The sequence below is a fragment of the Trematomus bernacchii genome, unplaced genomic scaffold, assembly GCF_902827165.1.
Source record: "Trematomus bernacchii unplaced genomic scaffold, fTreBer1.1, whole genome shotgun sequence".
Lineage (NCBI taxonomy): Eukaryota > Metazoa > Chordata > Actinopteri > Perciformes > Nototheniidae > Trematomus > Trematomus bernacchii.
The window spans coordinates 2908933-2916144 of NW_022987801.1; the positions used below are offsets into that span (position 1 = coordinate 2908933).

General features: G+C 41.0%; 1 non-coding gene across 1 annotated transcript; it reads right to left on the reverse strand.

The window, feature by feature from the left end:
- Positions 1–6855: 6855 nt before the first annotated feature.
- trnan-guu lies at positions 6856–6929 on the reverse strand. The gene has a single exon. It is a non-coding gene; the product is annotated as a tRNA-Asn (tRNA).
- Between the last annotated feature and the right edge of the window lie 283 nt (positions 6930–7212).

The following is a 7212-nucleotide window of genomic DNA, read 5'->3' on the forward strand; positions in this document are numbered from 1 at the left end:
TGTCGGTCCAGAGGCAAGAGCTTCGGAGCTATGACGCGGCGTCGCTTACGTCTCTTACGTCGAGGCGTGCAGGAAACCTTACTTTGACCATCCGTTCGCTGTTATTGATCATTGTGGAGATACATGGGCTGTACAGGTTGTCATGTCCGACTATCAGAAGTAGAATCATAATGAAAAATACGCCGGTAAAATGTGCCTATAGAAAACGGCTTAGCAAGTAGTCAGTTTAGCTTCGGTTGCTATGCTAACATCACCCATGTTATACCAGAGAAACTTTCATAACAGCGTTGTGATGCCAAACAGCGTCAATTCAGACTGACACACATTCACTTAAGGGGAACTGGGGATATGTATCAGCTGCTTGTGTGACAGTCAGACAGTGAATACTTTAGAGCCATGTGAGCTAACCCGGAGCTAACGGGAGAATACACTCCCGTTGAAGAGCAGCCAGCACTGCAGTGGTCGGCAAATGCCGCTGAAACACATTAATAAACAATGAACCACGGCACTCTGGAGAAAAGTATAAGGTTGGAGAAGTCGTTATTTAATTTAATCTGGCTTCGTATGATTAAAAGCAACACGATCATCGACCCGACGCAGTCCCCGGCCCGTTGTTGTTGTGGGAGAAAATCAGCGACGTAAACTGTGACGTCATGACGCAGCAGCGGCAGCTCTGGGCAGTGTGAACAGAGCGGGAGCTGAAAAGGGAAACGGGAGCTGAACCAGAAAAGCTCTCGCGAGGAGCTAGAAAGTGAAAAGCGCCGGTGTGAAAGCCGCATAACAGACATATGGGGTTTTACAGAAGAGTGGGAAAGGTAGTCTGTTCTTATGGGATGTTTTCAGTTTCTAGCCCAGGGGTGTCCAAACTGCGGCCCGGGGGCCAAATGCGGCCCTCGGAATCGGCCCTCAGCAAATTCTGAAAGTATAATGAAATACGGCCCACAAATGAAACTTCTGCTTGTCTTGTATTGTACTTCTTAAATATATATGTGCACATATATTACACAGTAGTATTCATGTGTTAATAAGCCCACCTTTAAAATAAATTCAGTCAATTAAAGCTGAAAACATTTTCTAACAAATCTAACTTGATAAGAAAAAAGCCCAATAACTTATTGTTATAACAAGCGTGAAATAAACCCTTCATATTTCCTGTAATTATAATCAATCTGAAGCTCCTGTTTAAAGGAATGAGCTGCTGACAGAATACAGTAAACCCTCTGGAGAGCTGTGAGCTGTTTTGTTTCTTAAAGCATCCTCAAGTAACAATCATCCTTTACCTTCATTTGATTGAGTTTCCTGACTTATAACTTAACATATGAGGCAGTAAACCTCTAGTGAGTGGCCCAGACCTTTATATATTTTTCTGTATGTGGCCCTCGGTGAAAAAAGTTTGGACCCCCCTGTTCTAGACCAATGACTGGTTGCTTCCTGTAAAGCAGTTGAGAGCTGTGGCAGTCGTAGTGTTTGCAGAGAAGATATGATGGGATGTAAAGCATGAGATCAGGACTCTGAAGCTGACTCAAAGAACAAACACTTATTTTAAACTGGATCTCAAACTGTTGGGTTGTGTTCATCTCTACAGGATCGGAAGAAGGAATGATGAGATGATCAGAGCCAAGATCCAGAAGACCTGTGAGTACTGAAACCATATCCTCCATTCATGAAGATATGAAACTCTTTAATGGAGCATGACCTCAGAGGAAAACAACACTCTTCTTTCTCTCTTCATCATTCTGGCTGTTTCTCTTAGTTTTATTATCATCATTATTCTCTCTCTCTCTCCTTCTCCTCTCAGGTGACAGGAAGTGAAGACACACAGAAAGGTGAGAGGTCGTACCGTGTGAAGTTTATTTATTGAGGTTTCAACACGTTTTTCTGGTGTTCCAGACAAATCTGTAAGCTCAGGTTTTATTTGTTCTCAGTGTATTTATCACGGGGCGAGTTTGAGACGTAAAGAGGAACGTGGAGGCATTTTGGAAAATAAAGAAGAAGGCTGCAGCTGATGAGAGACTTCCTGTTAGCTCTCCTCAATATTAAATGAACAAAAACAATCAATTGTACTTAAAGCTTTTCTTAAGAAGAAAGATGTGTTGCACATACACCTGCTGCTACCTACCACCACCTCCCACCCATCCCGGCACCAAAGAGGAGACTCCATCGACCCCAGATACCCCAACTCACTCTTCTTCAGGTCAGCTTGGAGCCCCGCCTTTACCTGCCCCAACACCTCACTTTGAACGATGTAGTCATCCGGATATCTGCATACTGAGGGTGGGACGCAGGACCCCGGTCAATCAGCTGCTGGAAGGGGGTCCACTGGACTGGAGGGGCGCTTGGATCTGGTGATGCTTTGCCCTTCCTGAAAGGGGAGGACACCTATCTGCCATAGTTTTTCCACCTGACGACTGAGTTCGGCATCGGGGGTTCCAGTTGGGGTGAAGAGACTCTGGGGGGCATCCGATGGCTCCTGAATAGGGGAGGCCCTTGGAGTATCCAACCTAATAAGAATAATAATAATGCATTTTATTTGTAAAGCACCTTTCATTGCTAAAAGTAATCTCAAAGTGCTACAAGGGGCATAATATACTTTTTTTTTGTAGGCCCTTCTTAATGGAGTCAGTGGTCTGTGGAGTCCTCAGTTTGTCTGGGAGGGAATTCCACAGGTGAACAGAAAGCCCCCCCATGGTGCGGAGTTTGGTCCTGGGGGGGGGGAAGCAGATGGTTGGTTGTAGAATGGAGGTTGCGTGTGGAGAGTAGTTCCTTGAGGTATGAAGGAGCGTTCCCGTGGATGCAATGATGGGTGAGGAGTGAGATCTTGTATTTGAACCTAGCTGGAGGGCTATTGGTGCCCCCTGTGGACCGGAAGAGACTCTTTTGGTTGGGGTAATGAGGTGAAAGTTATCTGCACCTATTAGTAGGAGAGGCTGCACTTTGGGAAAAGAGGGAAGGGGAAGGCCTTGTAGGCGGAGATAGTGTTTCTTGAGTTCATCCACAGGATAACTCTAGTCCACAAGTGAAAGTCTGTCAGAGGTGAATGTGTCTTTGAGGAGGAATGTTCTCTTGGGATTGAAAGAGGGTGATATCTCAAAGGTCACTGAGGCTCCATTTTAGAATAATATATATGATATGTGTTATAATGATTGATCATGAAAGTGTTCTCAAAGCTGGTAAAGGTGCAGCTAGTTTGAATGACTTTGTATACTGCAGGGTAGCTTGTGAATTTACTCCAGGTGGAACTAAAGTCTGATTTAACACGTGATTAGATTTCACATCATTCATCCACATCTGTAAAGTAACTAAAGGTATTAAATACATGTAGTGGAGTCAAAGTACACCATGTACCTCTGAACTGTAGTGGAGTAAAAGTAGTACACAGTTGCATAACAAGAAAACTAAGCTTCATCTCCAAGCCCAATGGCCTTGGAAGAGCTGCTAAGGAAAAGGAAATACATCTGGAGACTTTGGAGAGACAGCTAACTGACAAACTCAAGGAACTGAAAGACACTCCCTAATAGGCCGTATGCTGTGTAGCCTTACCTTGAATGATTCAGTGCAGTGTTCTGTGCAGGTTTTCTGTTTGCTTTTTCAACTCAAGGAGCTCAAAGACTGATTGAAAGTTGATTTGATTTGCATAATTTCTGATTCAATGTGAAGGAAAATTCACATTTGAGTTTATACAGTATATGTGTGCATATAATGCACCCTTTGGCCTAACCTGGGAGAGCCTTATGTTCACTGCCAACCTAAGGACCTCCAACATGTTAATAAAGAATTTATTGAAAATATTATTTAATTAAATTAATTAATTAAGTTATATGGCGGATTGTTGTATATTGGCTCAGCCAGGTTATATGGGATGCCCAGTCTACGTACAGATGGGTCACTCATTTTGAAATATTACACTTTGTTTTCTTTGTCTTTAATTTATCATCCTCATGTAGAATGCTATCACGAAACACACATTTGGTTGTTTATAGCATAAAGAACATCTGATTTAATGTGAGGTAGGGAAATAATCATTTGAGGACAAGTATGTGTATATAAATATGTAATTTACAACAGCTGTAAGATGCTTGATAAGCTTGAAATGCACCTTGAAAATGCTTGAAAAGTGCTTGAATTTGACTTTGGAAAAGGTGTAAGAACCCTGAATTATGTGGTCATGTGAACTGACGAGATATCACATATGTTGGTGGTTTCCTGGAAGCTTATCCTTGAACATGGGACCTGGCTTGTTGCTGCAAGAAATTAAAATCAATGTTGATATGGCGTCATTTAAATTAAATACACTGTATTTAATTTAAATCTGTTTTATTCTAAAAACCGAATGTTCACACATGACTTCCGGTTTTCCGCTAAGTAAATCTCGTCATTTCCGGTTAGCATTAGCATGTGGCGAATGCTACGTTTTGAAACCGTGAATTGAAGGTGAAATGACATGTGATGTTGTACCCTAAAAACACACTGTTTTTAATTTTCACTTATTGACGCTGCAAAACGTTTTGGGAATGTTTAAATAACCACAGACATTAATGATGTAATTTAGCAACAGAAAACGGCAGGATTGCATTGGACACGCCCCCGTCGACGCCGGCCAATAGGAGAAGACTACAGTTGATAACCCGTGATGGACAGGAAGAATCGACCTCTTCTTCACCTGCGCTGACCCAACGCACACGTGACAGGCAACAGCTGAATGGGGAGAGCGCCTCCACTCGCAAATTTCATTTTGTATCATCGTATCATTTGTTTAATAAATGCTGTTAACTTTTATAAGCTTCCTTGTACTCTTTTCAGTTTATCCTAGACTCGGGGCTAAAGAAATCCTAACATTGCTTAACATGTTAACATACATGCCAACCTTTCCAAATCCAAAAGAGGTAGGTTTGCGCGCGGCAAATGTGCACGCCCAAATTAGGTAATCAGAACCCCAGTAATTACATGTATAAAGCATGTATTTAACATATATATATTGCATCATTTTATGCATTTTTCAGAAAAAGTGGTAGTTTGGTAAACACTAAACAGTGACATCAAAGACATGTTTGGTCTGTAAAATGCCCGAAAAGTAAAAGAATGGGAGATAAATATCCCAAAGTCTCCACATTTTATTATATTTTTAATGTGTTTCTGGTCCTCTTTCAGTTGCATTGTTGGAGAAGCCTGTGACATAAGATTTTCAACGACATAATTACTCTGTAGCTGTGTTAGTTTGACAATAAAGAACCTTGAACCTTGACAGTGTAGATCAGGGGTGCCCAACCTTTTTTGAACCGAGAGCTACTTTTAAAGTTGCCAGTCTGCCGAGATCTACCAGTCCAAATAGAGAGGTGTAGCCATTACTGACAGCCTACTACCAGGTAAATACACACTTCTACTTGTATAAAACTGACCTTTGTACGATTAATACTTCATAAAATACTGCAGATCCTTTATCTTACCTCTTTCTAATCTCCACACATACAAGTATTTAACTGAAGTTACACAACAGTGTTGTTGATACAGAGTTTGGAGTTTATTCACACGTCACATACTACAGTGGGTCATGTTTTCAAGAAACATTGAACAGTGCTGCCACATATGACACAGGAAAAAAAGAAAAGACTGAACCCTTTCTTTGCCATTATATAAAAATAGTGTTGCTACAAAAGTATAAATTAGTTTGACTAATAAGACAACTCAGATCTGAAGCTACACAGGAATCTGCTGCCAAAGTGCAATAAAAAAGACAAAATTAATAGAATCAAACCCTTTTCTTTTTTTTGCATTTTAGTAGAGTATAAAAAGAAATGCCTTTAAAATAGGATGCAAGCAACACTAGTTTCTGAATTGATAATAGACTATAATCAATTTAAACAGAACAGATCTTAAAGTTTGCATTCTTATACCATTTTGTACAATAATTATAATGAATAAGTTCAAACAAACTAAAACTTACAGCTGATTAATAACGGTATCTAACTTGAGTTTTTATTATATCAAAAACCTGTTGAAATGCTACTGTTATTTTTACTGTCCCCAAAAAGCGTGTCCGCAGCCTCCAGGAATGCTTCTTTCACAACCTCGCCGTCTTTGAAAGACTTCATGTGTTTCGCAAGAACGTGACTAACACGATAAGATGCTATGGTAGCAGCCTTGCTCTTGTTGTTGGGCCTGGTGAAAATGGACTGCTGTGCATTTAGCTGTCCTTTCAGGTCCCTCACCTTTTGGGAGCGTAGGGCAGAATTAGGAGGGAATTCCGTCTCGTAGCGTTTGTGCACTGTTTTGAAATGCCGCTCCTAAATTACCCTTCTTCGATAAAGCCACGCTCGCATTGCAGATGAGACAGATAGACTTTGAATTGGAATAGATACAAAAATAATCATCCTCCCCACTCAGAGTGAAAATTATATATTTTGGGCTCTTTTGCTTCTGCCATAATTGTGGTCTTGTGTGTGCGGACTGCACAGCAAACTAGTGCCCACTGCCTACCAGCCACGCCCCGATACATGGGGTCACGCCAATCACAAAGCTTTGATGCGTTCATGTGCATTATTCTGGCACAGGAAGATTATGTTATAGGACATTAACGATAAAACAGAATATTGTTGTTCTATTTTTAGACACATCTCGCGATCGACTGAAACACAGAGGACTGTTTGTATGATGGGATCACAGACACGCTGCAAACGGTGTCCGCCAAAAGTCGAGTCCAGTGTCTATGTAGTGTCATTTTTATTTGTTATAGTTTGGGAAGATTGAAAATCGGTAGGGAGAGTCAGCTAAATCGGTAGGCGGTAGAAACATGTCAAAAGCGGTAGACTACCGCCCAAATCGGTAGGGTTGGCAGGTATGTGTTAATATAAGGATCAACGTCACTGGGTGGACTTGAACCACCAACCTTTCGGTTAACAGCCGAACGCGCTAACCAATTGCGCCACAGAGACATGTCAGATCCTATCGCTCTGCCAATTTGTTTTTCCTGCCAACATCAGTTATCGTTACATATGATTAAGAGAGATCTTGATCAAATATTATGGTCATTTGGAGACTATAGTGTTGGGCTGATGACAGTTAAAAGTGTTAACATATAGTTTATATTGTTGTAAATATTATTTTTTTACCTAAAGTTTTTCTAATTTTGTGAACTCTGCATTTATGTGAAAAAGATAGATATACCTGTTCCTTTTTCCACACAGATGTTTTCACTTCTGCTATATTACCAGCCAA